Here is a 19,365-nt window from a genome sequence, read left to right on the forward strand (position 1 = left end):
TTCATTCCTTTCCAAAAGAAGTTTCTCCTTGCTCGCTCATAAGTTTTGAGGAAGCCTGAGTGCCCTGCTGAAGGAGAAGCATGGAGTTCATAAAAAATAGCCTGATGTAGAGCTGGGTTCTGAGGAAGCACTAGCCGACCCTTGTATCGAAGAGAAGCACCATCCCAAGAGTAATGTGGTATAGCAGAAGGATTATTGGCTAGCTGGTGAATGATTTGAGATAAAGAAGAGTCACTGTCATAGCCCTGCTGAACAGACTCTAACCAATTGGGAATGGGCTTAGAAATAGCGGAAAGGGAAGCTTGATTATCAAATGTGCGAGAAAGAGCATCTGCCACAATATTCTCCTTACCCTTCTTGTAGGTGATCTCATAATCATACCCCATGAGTTTGCTGACCCATTTCTGTTGTGTAGGAGAGGATACCCGTTGTTCCAGGAAGTATTTCAGACTTTGGTGATCGGTTCTGATGCAAAAATGACTCCCTAAGAGGTATGGCCGCCACTTCTGTACAGCATGCAAAATAGCCATCATTTCTTTTTCATAAGTAGAGAGGGTTAGATTCTTACCAGAGAGGGCTTTGCTAGTGAACGCAATAGGATGGTCATCTTGCAGGAGAACAGCACCCAATCCATTGCTGCAAGCATCACTCTCAATAGTGAAGGGTTTGGAAAAATCTGGCATCGCGAGAACAGGTGTACTGCACATAGCCTGTTTCAGTTGTTCAAATGCAGTCTCAGCAACAGGGGTCCAGGAGAAGGCATCCTTTTTTAACAGAGCTGTCAATGGTGCTGCAATTTTCCCGTAATCTTTGACAAACTTGAGGTAGTAGCCAGTCAACCCCAAAAAACCCCGAAGGCTCTTGAGAGTTTTAGGATGCGGCCAAGTTTTCATGGCATCTATTTTTGTAGGATCCACCCGCACTCCATGGTGTGCAACAATATGCCCGAGATACTCCACTTCCTCCTGTCCAAACACACATTTAGATAGTTTTGCACAGAGTTGATGATCAGAGAGAAGTTGCAAGACAAGCTCCAGATGATGGAGATGCTCAGCCCAAGTTTTGCTATATATGAGGATATCATCAAAGAAGACTAGAATGAATTTCCGGAGGTATGGTCGAAATATGTTATTCATCACTGCCTGAAATGTTGAAGGAGCATTCGTGAGGCCAAAGGGCATGACTAAAAATTCATAGTGACCATCATGTGTGCGGAAGGCAGTTTTAGGTATATCCTCCTCATTAACCCGAATTTGATGATACCCAGAACGAAGATCTAACTTGGAGAAAAAATGAGCCCCATGAAGTTCATCAAGAAGTTCATCAACAACTGGAATGGGAAACTTGTCCTTTATAGTGAGATGATTAAGTGCTCGGAAATCAATGCAGAGTCGCCATGACCCATCTTTTTTGCGAACAAGCAGAACTGGAGAAGAAAAGGAACTGGTACTAGGGCGAATAATACCTTGCTTCAGTAAGTCACGGACAAGTATCTCGATTTCGGTCTTCTGATGAAATGGGTAGCGGTAGGGCCTGATGTTGGGCGGAACACTGCCAGGAAGGAGCTGAATACGGTGGTCCTCTGGACGAGAAGGAGGTAATCCCACAGGTTCAGCAAATATACCAGAATACTTGTCCAAAATGTGTTGGAGATCGGCAGGAGTGCTAGAGACTGCTGATGGCTGCATCTGAATGGAATGGAGCTGAGCAATGACACCATGTGAATTCTTCTTAAGAAGTTTTTCCATACGGTGTGAACTAATGATGCTGAGAGACCCTGGTTGTAAGCCTTTCAAAGTGTGTTGGTGCCCTCGGCTGAAAACTGCATCCAAAGTTCAGCAAAATCCCAGAGAATGGGGCCAAGAGTGCGTAACCATTGGGCACCCAAAACCACATCACAGCCACCTAAGGGTAAGGCAAACATGTCAGAGCGCATGTTATAATCTCCAATAGAGAGACGCACATTGCGACATTTCCCTTTACAAGGTAAAGTGCCCCCATTGGCAATCATGACTTCAAAGCTAGAGCAGGGATGGATAAAGCAATCAGCCTGTTTGGCTATTCGTGGATCAATGAAGTTATGAGTGCTACCAGAATCAATGAGTATAGTAAGAGGGATCTTCTTGAAGAAACCCTGGACCCGCATGGTTTGTGGAGTAGTGACTCCTGCCAAAGCATGGACAGATATCTCTGGTGGAGCTTCTGGGGAAGGAGGTTCAGGCTGGTGAGGCTCAACCTCAGCATCCACTGTTTCCTGAGCATCTACATATTCTTCCAGTTCCGGTGGAGAATCCACATCCAAGAGATAGAGCTTTTGCTGAACACATCTATGGCCCCGAGACCATTTCTCATCACAATTATAACAAAGCCCTTTGTCTCGCCTAACTCGCATCTCTGTTTCAGACAAGTGCTTGATCGGAGTAGTTCTGGGAGCTGGTATGACTGGAGGGTTGTGAGAACCTGTATTTCTGAATGGAACAAAATTAGATCTGGAGCGTTGTAGAGCACTAATCTTGTCTTCCGCTAACTTAGCCAACCCAAGGGCTTCCATCATTGTAGTAGGTTGAAACATTTTGACTTCTGAGCGAAGTGCATCCTTCAGACCACTGACAAAACAACTACGGAAGAATTCATCAGACAAGCCCTCTGTGTGATTAGCTAATTTTTCAAACTCTGTCTGGTATTCTCTTACAGTGCCTGTTTGACGCAGTTTAGTGAGTGCTCCTGTGAAATCATCAAAGGAACTAGGGCCAAAGCGCTCCAAAATGAGGGTGCACAATTCGCTCCACGTTGGGCCTACATTAGCCTTGATGTACCAACGGAACCATTGAAGAGCTTCATGTTCCAAATGAAAAGATGCAAGGGAGACTTTGTGGTTATCCAAAGTATTATGCAAGCTGAAATACTGCTCTGCCCTATAGATCCATCCAGTCGGATCAGAACCATCGAAGCGTGGAAAATCAAGCTTTGGTCCACGGAAATTGCCAGAAGAGGACCCAGTATCTCCTGAATGGTTTCGGCTCATGGCTGACTGCTGAAAGTTAAGACCCAAAATTTTGTCATCCAGATCTTGAAGTCTGGTTTTGAGGGATGCAATTTCCTCTTCCATGATTTTTGCTCCTGTACGCGTAACAACCATAAAACAAGATTTTTTTTTTTTTTTTTTTTTTTTTTTTAAGAAGATGAGAAACAAAAACTTTTTTAGTTACGGCAAACTTGGATTTGGGTAAAACTCATATAGGAAATGGGTGTTCGACGGGTGGTGGGAGACTATCTGGGGACAAGGGAAAAAGAAAAATGAGGGTTTCAAGAGTAGGGAGGCGAAATGAGGCGAACAGTCCAAGAGGGATAAGGGAGCAAAATGAGGAATTGAATCTTGTGGCTCAGTTTGGTGGCGATTGGATGAGAGGTGAAAAAGATAGGGCAAACCCTAAAATTAGATAAATGAGGGATTTAGGGCTTTGATATGTAAAATTTGGGGTTGGGTCGCCAAGGAAGGAAGTATGCAAAATGATATTGCAGACGTTCTGCGGAAGTATGAGCAGAAACAGAAAGCAAACAAGGAAGCTACGACTAAAAAACAGAAAAATTCACTCAGACTGAACAACTGAAAAGAGTTATTGCAATAACAAGAGATATTAGAAGTGAGAGGAACCTGAAGGCCACGACAGAAAAAAATTTGATGTAATTTCCACCCAGCGAGCCCAAGAGAGTGCTCTGATACCAGATGAGAAGAACCTCCTTATAGCAATATCGTGAGAATGCTCGAAATAACAGAATACAAAGTGATAGCAGAACTCAGAATAAATCTACTGATCGCAGGCCACTTCGAGGGGGTAACCTCCTTTGAGCAAGCTCAATACAATAAATTCGTCCGTGCCCATCAAGGGCCTCAACCTATTCTTATATACTGGGTACGATCTAGAAAAGTAATACTACCTATGCATGTGGGATAATAAAATAAACTCACGGGACGACTTACAAAGCATATGCGTCCAACAACTCTACTCTAACAAAATAAACAGAAGGAACACACAGGTTCCTAACAATATGCCATTACCTAGTTCTCTATGGGATTTATTCCAAGCATGGCTAATCTTATACTCTAAATCAATGTTTTCATGTCTTTGGAAGTGCATCCCTACATCTATAGTATGGGCAATTTGGCGGGAAAGAAACAAGAGAATTTTTAGATAGACGTCATCTCCAATACCTCAATTTTTAAAAAGATTAGAGAGATCAATTGTTGAGCTTGTTAATACTTTAGTAAGTAAATATAAGGGTAAATGTGTCTTTTCTCCTTGGGATGGCTATATTATTCAGTGGTGAAAGGGTTTATTTTTCCCTCATCTTCTAGCTCCATTGTGTCCATCCAAGATTCCTCTTATCTAAGTGCAAACCAAGTGGAATCCTCCAAGTGAGGGTTATTTCAAACTCAATTTTGATGGGGCCTCTAGAGGAAATCCATGCAACTTTGGCTATGGCATAGTCATTAGAGATTTTAAAGGTCATGTGATTGCAGCTAAATCATCTTCTCTCCCTCAATGTACTAATAATAAAGCTGAGGCCTTAGCCTTGCATTTTGGTCTGGAACTTGCAAAATCACTTATATCTAAGCTACATGTTGAAGGGGATTCATCAATTATTATTAATGCATGCATTACACGTCATGTATGTAATTGGTCCATACATTATATATTACATCAAGTATGGTCTCTTCTTTATTCAATCTCTGAATGTTACATCATGCATACTTATAGAGAAGGCAATCTTTTAGCTGATTGTCTAGCTAATTTGGGTACCGACGGGGTTTATATTAACTCTTTACTTTCCCCTCTTAACCTCCTTGATCTCCCCAACTTGGTTAATATTATGACAAAAGAATATGTTTAGAATAAGGCTGAGTCCTCCTCATTTTTATTTGATAGTAAACCATGACTTCTTTATAATTTCGCAAGTTTTTTCTTTTATGGATCTTACTTGTTCTTTTGAGATATTATATGTAGTTTAGGGTCTTGGATTACCCTTGCATCAGATGACTTTCTAATATCATGGTCTTAATTGAAGTTTTGGATGTAGCTTAGGGATGGTAATCTTTGTGACATTTTTTGTTGGGCTCTAGGTCTTGTCTCTTGCACCAATCAATGAATTGCATTCATATGAGTTTTGGGCTCTTTGTAATTACTATATTCTTGATCTGAGAATCTCTAGGACAAGATTCATTAGTGTTGATAGATACTCTCTCTTGATGCAGTATTTCTTCTTCTGCATTCTTTTTTGTATTAGGGAATGACCAGAGTTTTTCTTTTTTAGTTATTTTCTCAGGGAGCTCTTTTGAAACAATTAATATTAATATAAATATAATATTTTCCCCCAAAAAAAAAACAGTAAGTTTATGTCCAATTATATGTTGTATTAGAAAATGTTATATTTGTCTTATATTTGAAACTTGTAAAATGGTACATTTGTTAATTCAAAATTGAGTTTTGTTGAGAGGAAAAAATGAAAATTATGATTTAATTTAATTTCAATTTCAATTCCAATTCTAATGCAATTCCAATTCCACCTAAAATCAAAATTATAAACTCATATTTGAATTCCGATTTCACACATCCAAACTGAACCTACCACAATCAGTTCAGTTCAACCAAGAAGTGTAATTGGAACGCCCATTTAACTGTAAGTGAGTTGTCTGCGCGCAATGAAGTGTAACTGATGCTATTATTATTCTTTCCCAGGTGGCATTTAAATATGAATCAACTCTTTTTTCACCGTTAGATTGATGCTATTACTATTCTTTCTTAAGCGGCACCTGAACAGGAATCAAGTCATTTTGCACCGTTACATTTGGTGACCTTCATAGACATACGCCACTGCAATTTACGCCTCCCAGTGTATTCAAGGGAGAAGGGAAGAAAGAAAAAGGAAAGACTCAAAGAAATACATAACGCAAGCTCATTATTAAGTACATTCCACAATTTAAACAGCCATTGCATGAATCATTCCTCAAAACATAAATAGGTAATGGATTCTTATTTTTTCCGATTTAATGATCAGAACAACAGCGATGTGAAATTCGGATGCTGGTAATCCCATTAACCTGCATTCCCAAGTTTTGAATAAATCAAAATATTTTGAGGCGATATTTTCAGAACGCTGGTCGAGAGACAGGTCGTCTTCTTCTAAAATCTTCGTTGGTGGTTTAATTCAATACAAATGGCAGTAATAGCTGCAAATAGCAGCCACATTCAGATAGAGTACCGACCACTTTTTCTGGTATTTCATTATGCAATATGCATAATAAGAAGTTGGTATTTGGTTAATAAAGAGAGAACCAATTTTACTGGTATTTCATTATGCTATACGCATTATAAAGAGATAACCAGTTTCGCTGGAATTTCATTATGCTATATATATAATGAGTCTTATTAATCTGTGAATTGGGCTGAACAATGTGGAAATTTCTCATTGCCTACCATTTTGTAATCACTGGGTTTTGATGCATAAGCTATATATTTTCAGATTCGCCCTATGGTTTCCCATTACAAGATAAAATTTAATGTTCTACAATGCAACCACCGTCCTCACTCTAAGGAAGAATTGTATACGAGATGAGTAGGATATTAAACTTCTTTAACCTAGTGTGATATACTTAATGGTACGCTTATGGAGCGTTTTAGTTGTTTGTGATAAAAGACCTTTTTTTTAAAGTTCAATAAAAGTGAATTCATTTTGATTCATATAAGTAATAATTGTAAGATGGATTATTTGATATTGAATGCCAATTTAAGAAATTCAAAGTGATGGATTAAAATTAAAAAATGAATTTGATATATGGATTCTTCATTTATGATTTATTTGAAAAATATTATATTGTAGATTCTATCTTATTTTCTATATAAATTATAGCTTAGATTCTTAGGTTCTAAATTGCTTTTATAATAAACCAATCAAAGTGTTCCGAGTTTGTGTGCTTCTTTAATGCAAATGATAATCAATAAATGTATGTAAATGTACAATGAAAGAATATAATGTCTTTAAAATAAGGGTGAGAAATATACAACACAAACATGTATCTAGTTGATTTCTAATCACAGGCATGTTTGGTGGAGTTAACCAAATTCAAATTTAAAATTTTATAACAAGGGTCAAATTTATGTGGCTATTGAATCACTTAAGATTTGTCTGTTTGATCAAGGATAAGAGATGTTAATATTTGTGCAAGAAATGAATGTTTTATCATAAAGAGTGAAATAAATGTGAAAGAAAAGGGAACATGTCCAAATACAAATAGTTAAAATAGTAGGGAGCAAGCTTAAATTTACATGTTATATCATGTATCATTCATGAACATATAATTTGGTCAACATGTATTCTACCAAAATATGAAGAAAAAAAAATTGGTAGTTTGAATGGGATGCAATTCCACTCTTAACTATCATCCTACCAAAGGGATTTGTGAAGTACTAAATATAATTATGTCTTTTGTGAAACATGTGTTATGTTTTCAAAAAATAGGAATTATTTTTTTGTGTGCACAAGGTTTGACCTGCATAATCATATATATATTTTAAAAACTCTAATAGTTTAGAAGGTAGATTTAGAATACTACAATTTGTATTTTTTACACACTGTGTCATTTTGGGTGGATGACCCTCAAACATTTTTTCCAAGTTCAGGTTTACTTGATTTCACAAGAAAGGTGTCCACTTATACCTCCACCTCCTACCCCCCTCCCCCCCTTTTGTACACCATCTTTGTGCAGTTATCCACTTATTTATTCTTATATATAAGAGAATATTTAGTGAGGAAAAGCTTGAACAATGTAACTTCATTATGAACTATCAACTATAGTGGTTGACTATTATGATTAAGAGGATAGATTAGAAAGAAACAACTAACTTGAATCCGAGGAATTTGTTAAGTGATAGCCTTTACAAAATCTCGTGACCATGCTAAATGACTAACAAACTCATGTTTATGGATAACGAGTGTTTTTTTTTCTTTCAAATTTTAACCTCATCCTTGGAATTCTATGCTACACTACCCCACCTAAATAATTATTAGGAAAGATTAGGAAGTAACTGGAGAAATCAACCTTCATTTACATTGACAAGAATAGTTCAAGGAGATATCATTATTTTCTTGGTGAAGGTATACACTATTAGCCTCGGATAGGTAGGCTTGAAATATTCACTTTCATATTATGGTTCTCTTTCCAATTATAGTGTTAGGTGAGGTACATACATTGAACTTTATAGCAATAGATAAAGTTATGACTTTACAAGGGAAAAGGTAGAGGATTATACTCCTCTAGAATATTGACTTGTCCTCTCTATCTGAGGTGATCACTAAAGAATAAATCTTATGAACAAATTAAGATAATCTCATCCTCTAGAGATTGACTGTAGTCAAGAAGCATGATATCTTGTTAGACTGTTAATTGTGTGCTAGATAATGGATATGTGTTGTAACTTATAGCATATAGGTGAGGGATAACCCATGTTTATATAGGGAATAAGACTATTTTTTCTTTGATCATATGGGTCTGGTAGCCAACCACATGATATTGATGGATGCCATCATTGCTTAGTTGTTTGATAGACTATAGGAAGAGAAGAATTTCTAATTTGACATGGGAAAATAGAAGACATTGAAGAAAATCTCATAGTAGGTATGACATAACTTCTTATTTGAGGTAGATGATGTGTTTGATCTTTAGAGAAATATCTATACAAGTGAGAGGCCATCAATCTCTTTATGTCCATGTCCCACATAATCCACTTGGGGGATGTAGGGGTGGGGGTGGATGGGGACTAGATCCACTAAGGAGGGTTCATGTTGCACCTCAAGTGATCAAGGACTAGTTGCAAAGAAGTCTACATTTCCTAAAATATAAAAGTATGCTTTTAGGTATGGCTAGTTACTTATTTTTAGTCCTCATTATGGTAAATTGAAATAGTTAATGGTCATAATTTTCTATAGTTTTGTAGACTTTTTCTATGGCACAAGAAATTTTATATATATATATATATATATATATATATATATATATATATATATATATATATATATCATGGTCATGGAAAGGAAATTGTGTAGTTTTGTTCTATTTAAGTAGTCGTTGCACATTAATGGTTGAAATTTCCTTAGAAGGATGAAAAAAAGTATTGCTCATATGATATTTGAGCCTTTGATGATAGCTTGGACTCTCCATATTGACTAAAAAGCCTAAGATATGAATAGATTCTTTTAATGAGAAATGACGTATTACTGGTAAAATATCAAACTTGACTGAGTTTTATAGAGTTTTGTCTTCTAGGTCCATTCTTTCTGTAGCACCTCGCTTGGGAACCCAAGAGAAAAAAACCTAACATGTAACAAAGTTTACTGAACATTTTGTTTTTAAAGTTTAAACAACACAAGATAAGTACCCATAAGCAATTACAATATAGTTTTAATTTCTCAAGGGTTCATTCAAGAAGTTATATTAATTAGTTTAAGTCTCAAATATAATGTCATGATCACAAGGAATAACATATACATCATCTCATAAGTAAATGTATAAATACAACTAAATCAATGAAAACACCTCCAATAAATAACATCCACTGCACATGTCGTAAGGTATGTGAGAATATATATATAATAAATTAGAATATGTGATAACATATATAGGTTAACTAAATAGAAGTCCCTAAGATGAGAATAAGAATGATAAAGGTAAAATTTCTACATTGAACAACCAATAGTTGGCAATGTGAGTGAGACCCAAATGGTAAGAAGACACTACCTCCTGATTGCATGGTTACCTAATCAAGCTTCCACTCCCACCATGTAGGGAAGATAATGAACGATCCACAAATGACTAATCAAACATAAAACATTCCTAAGAAAGGAATCCTAATAGACAAAACTACCTCAAAGGTAACACATACTACTTATGAACATATGATACTCCAAAAGAAGAATACTCAATCCAATACCAACACTGCATAACAAAATATCATACATATATACCAAGAATAGATTAAATCACCAAAATCATAAGATAAAGTCAATGAAAGATATCCACCTCAAGTCAAGAACCACATGTCAAAAGTACGTCATCCATGAATCACCAATCACCGTCGATGAAAGTGAATAACCTCATTAAGAACATCCAAAAATAAGTACACCACCAGAGGTACAAACAAAATCTACATAGGAGACTTAGGCTACATTCTAGGAGTGTCATCACATGGTCAAACAACTTGAGTTATCTTGGATTGATCTCTCAATAGACCCTGGACCCTCAAGCACTAAGTTACCTTGGACTGGTTACTCTAAACCCCAAACCCTTAACGTGACACATGCAGAACCATAAAACTCTCTCAAGAAGACCAGACAAACCAGTCGTACTTTCATCCCATTCCCATCTTTAGTCTATACAAGCTATCAAGGCATGTGCAAGGCAATATCTCTAACTTATATTTTTAGTGTGTTTTTCAAAATATTAATTACTAGATTATCACTTATTACATAACTTACAATAGGTTCCCTTGACACTGACCACTTTGAGTCTTGGACCCCTACTGTAAGGTACCCCCAAGGACATGTACGTAGACAACCTCTTCTAAGAATACACTCATTGTTGTGTCCCATACCACAACACCCATAAGATCAAATTTGGTTCCTTAATAGGCAACCTGAAAACAAGTTGGTTCTCCCAACCCAAGTAACATAATTGCACCACGTAGAAAATCTCATAAATGCAACTTTCAAATTAAAATAGAAGCTCATCATAAGTCCAAAGAAGATAAACATCATAGAAGAAACCATGAAAAGAAAACCTTTGGTGTACATCCTAATTGACCAACTAAACAGTCATCATGAAATAAAAATATAAAACTCAAATGAAACATATAAAACATACAAAGCTTCACTCACAAAATAAACTCAGTTGTATTTCAATAATCTAATTTAGCTACAAGAATAGATAAAATATTAATAAAAATTACCATATATAATTATTAGTATTTGATTATAATTCAAATTTATTAAAATTTATGCTAAATTATATTTGAATTATTAATTATTCTAATAAAACTAATTTACACATCAATTTATAAATAAATCTTATTTAAAAATCCAAATTAGCTTGATCAATTTAAAAATTCAGTTATGATAAATTGATCTTTAAATTAGATAAAGTTAAGTTAAATATAAAGTAATTTAAATTAACTAAATTAATCTTTGTAGCAAGCTAACTTTATACCATCTATATTGTAAAAGAGAAACTAAATTTAAACTAAATTAAATCCTAAATTACTTATACAAACTAAACTATACTAGTAAAATAAACTAATACTCCTTTTCATTTTTTAAAATTACGTGTGCTCTCTTGTCTTTCCATTTTAATATTAATGAATATGGAGGGTTCCACCTCCCATTCTCTAGTTACCTACGCGAGAATAGGGAGTACATAGTTTTACAATAATAGATTTAATTTTATTTTTTATTTCTTTTGAATTTGTTTTAATTAATTTTTTAAAAATAATTTTCTAAATAATTTTTAATTTATTTTTTGTTTCTAGGTATAGAAACTTTCTAGTAGCATAAAGTTTTTGTTTTATTTTAAAAAAATTTCAAAGTAAAATTGTATAAATATCAACAATCATATATATATATATATAAAGGAGATTAAAACTAATTGTAGATTAAATCTACATTTTTTTCTGAATCAAATACTTAATCAATGTAATTCATTTTTTGTTGTAAATTTCTTTTGTTACAAAGAATAAGAATCTTATATCATTTACACAGATTCGAACTAATAAGATAGGATGACAAATCAATATTCCAGCACCTAGAAAATATGAAGCAAACAATATTTTCCAATGAAATATTCAATCTCATGTTGATTCTACAATCTAGTAGCCGAATAAAATTCTCGTTCCAAGAAGATCCTTCAAGCCACCAAAATTCTGTTCTTTTCTAAACCCTTGAGTCACTCATCAAATCTTATGTGTGCAATAATGATTTGAAATCCCTCTAATCTATAACTCTAATTACTTTCTTAGGTTTCTATCTCAACAAGCTCTAAAATAATAATTATTCCTTCACACTTAATTCACTTTTTAATATAAATATTTATTTATTTCTACACTATACATTTAAAGTAAGTTCATTAAAAAAAAATATTATTTAATTAATAAAGATAACGTAGTGCATTATTTATATGCCACTAAATTATTTTAATTCTTTATTAATTAAATAATTATGTTACACAATATTTAATATTTAAATATTTAAATCTTTTTAATGTAGTTTTTCTAAATTAGGATTTTTAAATTAAATCTTTTAATTTAACTAAAAAATCCATTTATTCAAATGATTCCAAAAATGCAACAACATCATATTTAATATTCTTCCACTTTTAATTCAATAACATCTAGTAAACCAATATCAATGATCAATCCAAAATTCATAAACAACTAAACTATCAGGCAATTCACCAAGTCAAACGTCAAAAGGTGCATAAGAAAAGTCAACCAAAGCAAGAACCAAACCACATATGCACACAAGACTCATGCGTTAAAAGAGGGTAGAAAGTAAATTTCAAGTTTACAAGTCCTCCTTGTGAGACAAGTATTTTAGGCTATGGCTAGGATTAGACCTGATCATTATCTTCCCATTCTTATCATTTGAGTTATTGTAAAAGGGCACACTCATCCTAGCAATTCAGGGAAGTTGATACCTAGTACTTGCATCTCACATAAAAGATGAGTGTGTAAATGTATATAATATATCTAAACTAAACATGCAATGGCAAGGAGTGGTACATCATGTAGATCCTGACTAGTAGGTGACTACGACTCCCTCATGCAAGTATGTAGTATATATCATAATAAATAACAAGTCAACATTGAATGCTCAGATATAATAACACATCATATCATATGACATTATCATGAAAGAAATCGCAATTACAACTAGAAATCATTGAAACACCATTAATGCATGAGCAATCATAATCATTAAACAATACATGAAATGAAGTCAATTAAGAAACTATTACCGATATATCTATAACTCAAGTTATGAAGTTCAATATCATCTAACTGTAAAATAAATACCTTTAGAACTAATAAAACTAATCAATCAATGATTCATTATTCCAACATCTTAAAAAGGTAAAACTAAAATCCAAAAGAAAAATCTTTTTAAGAGGTGTCAACTCATTGAAAGAATATGTGTTTGACAAGAAGGATGATGGTCATTTGAATCTATCATGTATTAGCATAAAATACATGATGATTTCATAATGCATATTTAATCATATTGATTTATCTAAATATTGAGTTATTTTTAAAATTCATTGTTTTATATCATCTATAGAGGGACAACAGTAATAATTTTTCTAATGTTCAAATATTAATATTGTCTTAAAAATAGACAATAAATGAGGTTAAAAGCACATTTGTAAAAAATAAAATTGTATATTTGTAAATAATATACAAGTTTCATTTTATCTCAAGTCAAGATATTTTACTTAAAAATTATGTATTAATAGTGAAACAATGCAAATGTCACTTCTACACAGGAAAGTTTAACTTCTCTAACTTAGGCCAAATTGCATTACAACAATAAAACATAAAGTCAAGATATAGGAGAGAGATTCTAGTATTTGAACCATAAGATAAATCTCTCCATAAGAAATGACAGTGTCTTCTTGTGAAAGCAATCTAGTACAATTTATTAGTCAATCTTCTCTCTAATTGTTGTGAAGTATGAAAATTTAGTAATGGGTTATTGTGTGGAATTGGTTGAAGAAGGTTCAGGAGTTGAGCCACGGTACATTACCATGACAAATAAGGAAACCTGCATCAATATTCTTCTCAAATGACAAGACAAATCATTGTAGCTCTTTTACTAGATGAAAGAAAAAGAGGTTGTTGTCATGAATAGCTAATTTAGCATAGATCTTGTTAAAAAACATGAAACACATAAATAGTCTGAAATGTTTTAAAAAAATTCCTAGATATTAAAATGTCTAGGGCTCATTTTACTCAAAATTCTTTCTATCATAAGTAGGACGGGAGGTTTTACTGTTAACTTCTTTTAAATTAGTTAAGAATTGGGATTAGTCTTTATCTCTCTACTGGATGGAGTCATCCTACCTGACTGTTGTTTTACAATCTTATAATAATGAAACTCATCCCATCAAGTCAACCCAAATGCAAAAGTAGGAACCAAGCTCTTCACCACTTTTGTAGATATATTTGTAGCTGGAAGCAGTCATATTTGAAGATATTATTGGGAACTACATATTTTACTTTGATGTTCTAAATTATCTCAAACATTTTTAAAATTAGATCCATTTTATTCGGTGCTTCATTCATTGTTTCTGCATGTTTTTAATGAGCAGAACAGATGTGGTAAATAGTGTCTGCAAATCAAAATGATGAGTCAGATTACCTGCAATATGTTTCTTAGAAGGCAACAAATGATGTCACAAAGAATGACAGTGGTGAGTATACAACAGTTCCCATGTTGTTTATACACAAGACCTTTCATCTACAGAAACTGAAGTTTGGGTACGTATGGCAGTGCTAGCATATGATGATCATCGATTGCAGAAACCAAACAAAGAAATCTATCTACAATTCGTACACTCACAATTGAGATTGGCGGCTGTACGTTAAGCTCCTACACTTGCTTTTTTTCTTCTAAGTATTCTATCTTAAGCTGACAACCATCTTATTTAGCTATTTCTAAGTGACTGTATATAGGGGAGAGGACCTAGTAGTTGAACGAGTTTCAATTGTTGTGATAGTAATTGTTCACTTAATGTCCAATTTTTTTGAAAATTTTGTACCAATATTTGTGACTTTAAAGTTGTTAGTACAATGATGATTACCCAAAATTGAATGAAAATGTACCCTTTGTTTTAAAAAGTAACCAATGATGTGATGCTACATCAGCTGTTCAACTATGGGTACCTTTTATGTGTTATTATTGGTCTCGCTTTTTTTTTGGCCTATTTTGGACAACTTGGCAAAAAGCATGCTGATGTGGCATCATAACAGGTGACATGGACTTGAAATCTTAGTTATAAGTAGGTGACTCACCAAGTAAGCTACTGTAATAAATTGGGAGTGATTTGAAATTTTTACGTAAGATTTTGATAAGCGTGAAGTTAGGGTGTTCAACTACTAGGTCCTCTCTCCTAAACTTTACTGATGATCACAACATCCTCCTCCAGATTTGGGGCATCGAAATCAAGCCTTAATAAATTAATCTTTTGATACAACGATAAACGTACTTCAACACTTGCTTATTATTTTTTAGTTTAAGCATGCAATCTCTTCTTTCTTGTCAAAATGAAGTAGAAAAACCTATTTCCTCTGTTTCCCATATTTGATTTATTATTCTGCTACAATCTTTGATTCAATAATTAAATGAATTAGTTAATCAATATGATGCACAATTTCATGCCTTCAGAGAGAGAATGGATTGATATGTTACATGTTTAAAACTTCGATTTTATGAAATCATAGAAGAAGAATCATGATGGGCTCTTTTTCCAAATCCATGATATTGTGCATAATAGTATGGATAACAAACAAAGTTACACGAGCTTCTCTCCAAAGTATACCAACTTTTTCCTTAAGTCTCTTCAAAATCCCCACTAAATTTGCTGAGGCTATTGATAAAATTCAAAGGAATTTTTTATGGACTGGTTCAAAGGAAAAAAAGAGAATACCTTTAATTGCCTGGGATCATGTTTGTAAACCAGTCAGGGAAGGTGGTCTGGGTATCCGGAAAATCAGAATCATGAATCAAGCTCTTCTAGCTAAACAAGGATGGCATGTGTTCCATGAGAAGAAAGAATGGAGTACCATTTGGAAACACAAGTACCTCCCTAATTCTGTTTCTCTTCTTGATTTCTTATCCTCTGCTGATGTTATTCATCCCTCCTCAATTTGGGGAGCTGTACAGGGTACTAAGAAAATGCTTGGAGAAGGGTGCTCTTGGAAAATTGGCAATGGGTCTAGGGTGAGTTTTTGGGAAGATGTTTGGCTTAAGGATCACCCCCTGATTGAAGATGTTCAAGATCTGAATCAAGTTGACTTATGCAAGCAGAGATATGGCACTCTTGTTAGTCATTATTGGCAGAATGATTCCTGGGTTAACTTGAAGGACATTGATCAAAGTTTCTATCACATCCAATTATCTCTCAATGTTGTTTCTCTCCACCCTTCTTTTGAGGATGAGATTATTTGGTATGCTGATCCTAGTGGGCAATACAAGGTTTCTTCTCTCTTTGCTTCTAAGGAGAAGGAAAATCATCCCTTGTGGTCTTAGGCTTGGATTAAGGGTCTCATTCCTAAAATTAATTTCTTCTTTTGGGTCCTGCTTCAAAATAAAATTCTGACCCTTGATAACTTGCAGAAAAGAGGTATAAATTTGGTGAATAGGTGTATTTTATGTAAGAATGGTTTTGAAGATAGAGACCACCTGTTTCTCAAACTGCTCTTATTCCCAGATGGTTTGGACTGAGATCCTAATGTATTGGAACTTGACTTGGGTTCATCATAACAATGTGGAATCTTCTTTTAAAAGCTGGAAATGCTCATCTAAGAATTCTGATGTTCAATTTCTATGGAAAATTACTCTGCCTCATCTCTACTGTGGTATTTGGAAAGAAAGGAATAATAGAATTTTTAGAAACAAAGAGGTTCCTGGATGGGTGCTTGGTCAGAATATTATTAGAGCTTGTAAGGAGAATTTCAGATCTTTGAAAATATCTGATCAAACCTTTCCTATTGATAATCCTATGTTTCTTGAAAACCCTAAGACTCAAACTAATAACCCAAGATTGAATGTCACTTGGAGTTCCCCTCCGAATGGTTGGATTAAAGGAAACTTTGATGGTGTTGCTAAGGGAAATCCGGGGAGTGTGGGTTGTGGAGGTGTGTTGAGAGATCATATGGGAATAGTTAAAGATGCTATAGCTATTCCTATAGGTCAGACTAATAGTCACATTGTTGAAGCTACGACGGCCCTTTATACTATGAAAATTGCAGTGGATTTGGGATGTCCAAAATTATGGTTGGAAGGTGACTCTTTAAATATTATTAATATCCTTAATAATAAAAGTGCTATCTCATGGTCGATAGAGGCCACTATCAAGGAGATTAAATACCTTATTCAAAAATTTGAAAAAGTTGTCATATCTCATACCTTTCGGGAGGCCAACGGTGCTGCTAATTGGGTTGCCAACTATGCTGTCCTAACGGGGAAAATGGTGAGGTGGACCGATGAATTAACTAATCAAGTTGATCTCAAACCAATTATTCATTATGAAGCTATCCATGTGCAGGTGGGTAAGATTTGAAAAGATTGGAAAGTTAATGATTTTGTGGAGTGATCAAATTATTTTTGGATTTTCATCCCCTATGAAGTACACTCAAATGAATGCGACGTGGTGTTCGCACGTTTCTCCGAACAAAGGTGTCTCTTTTGGTGGGAAGAAAAATAGATTTCTTTCTAACCCTCTCTTTCTATGCATCTGGTTTTTCTGGTTTGAATGTGTTTATTATTCTCTGCTGATGGGGGGCGAACCACACAAACAAGAACCAAAAAACTGTGAAGCATGGAAGGCTCGCAAGGATGTTTGGAAAATTCTGTAGAAAGGAAAAGTGACTCATTACATGGAGCAACTCAATGGTTTTAAGCCACACATCACTACGGCTTTCTTTAAGAACTGGTCCAATGACAAAGTCACTCTCCATGGTGTGACTGTGAAACTTATGGAGGAGTTTATTGCTGAGATCACGGGGCTTCCTACAGTGGGCATAAAATTCACTAAGCAAACTAGTATTTCAAATGCAGCCTACAAAAAGTTTCCGAAAACGGAAGAAGAGGAGAAGCTTCTAGAAAAGAATGGTGATTTCTTTGATGCGAACCAGATAAAGGAGATCTGGAGGGATGTTCTCTGCTGCATCCGTGAGTATTTCATACTTAATGAAAGAAATAAAAGAGTTCATAAATGTCATTTTGTTTTTTTAAATCATTTTAGATATAAAGATAGAATATCTTTCCCCTTCTTTTTGTGGTTTTCTTTACTCAATAGTTTAGAAGCCCATAAGAAAAAGGAATCCAGACCCATTCTTCATGAAGGTCTGATCCTTCTTATTGAGGGATATTGTAAAAATAAGAAAGAAAAAAGAGCCCATTAAGAGTAAGAAGGGTGACTCTGTTAAAGGTAAAGAAAATGCCCTGAATTTGAAACTCTCTGTCTCTCAAGTTCTTGAGGATGAGGAGTCTAAGACTGATAATTCGAAAAGCTATGAGAATTGGAAACCTGAGGATGAGGATGATACTGAAATTGGAGAGTTAAGTTCTAATTTGGACGGGTATCCAGAGACTGAAGATAATAATGAAAAAGGAAAAGAGGAAAATAATAGTGAAGGTAATTTTGAACAGAGTAAATCTAATTATGAGGGTAACCAGGTTATTTTTAGTGGGGGTAATAAAGTGGAAGATAACACTGTCAGGAATCCTATTGAGAAGAATAAGGAGGACCATACGGCTATTACTGCTTCTCCTATTAAGGGGATAGAGGAAGAAAAAAGGAAGGACTCTGCTCATCTTGAGGACTATGCCGAGGGTCAAAAGGAGGATCAAACGAAAATGGAGGATATCAATGACAATGTCTGCTCCCCCCCACACGAGACTGTTGAAGATGATTGTGACGCTATGCAGAGGGATACCATGCTTACCTTCCTGCATTCTGCTAAGGAGAAAGCCGACACCAATCTCAAGGTTGATTCCTGGATCTACAATGAAATAATGGGTTTGAAGAAAAAGGTGAAAATTCTGCAACATAACCTGGATACTATCAATGCTAAACTTAGTCATATGGAAGGACAGATGGGAGACATCCCTAACAAACTTAACAACTATGAGCAGAACCTCACAATGTTAATCAAGGAGAGTAGCACTAAGATTGAACAGGTCACCTCGAGTATTTATGCAGCCGCTGCAAGCCTGGGCAAAAGGGTGAATGAAGATATCATTTTGGCTGAGGGTCCAAGCAAAAGAACAAAGCAAAGCTCGAGGAAGAGTGCTATGAAAGCTGCTGCCACTATGGATGTTGTTTCCATTCAAGAGACTGCTACAATTGGTAAGGAAGCAACTAAATTGATCCTGGAGCTGCAATAGTGGCACTGGGGTGGGTTCTCTGGTTTGGTGTCTGTCTGGTATCGGTCGCTGGTTGGGGACTCTGGTCTTGGTTTCTGGTTTTTTTTATAGTTTAGACTATTTGTGGTTCCAGGTCTCTGTAAAACCTGATTTTGATACTGTTCTTCAGTGTGT

This window comes from Cupressus sempervirens, chromosome 10 (genome assembly GCF_028749045.1).
Source record: "Cupressus sempervirens isolate cs-2001-9-10 chromosome 10, ASM2874904v1, whole genome shotgun sequence".
In the NCBI taxonomy this organism is placed as follows: domain Eukaryota; kingdom Viridiplantae; phylum Streptophyta; class Pinopsida; order Cupressales; family Cupressaceae; genus Cupressus; species Cupressus sempervirens.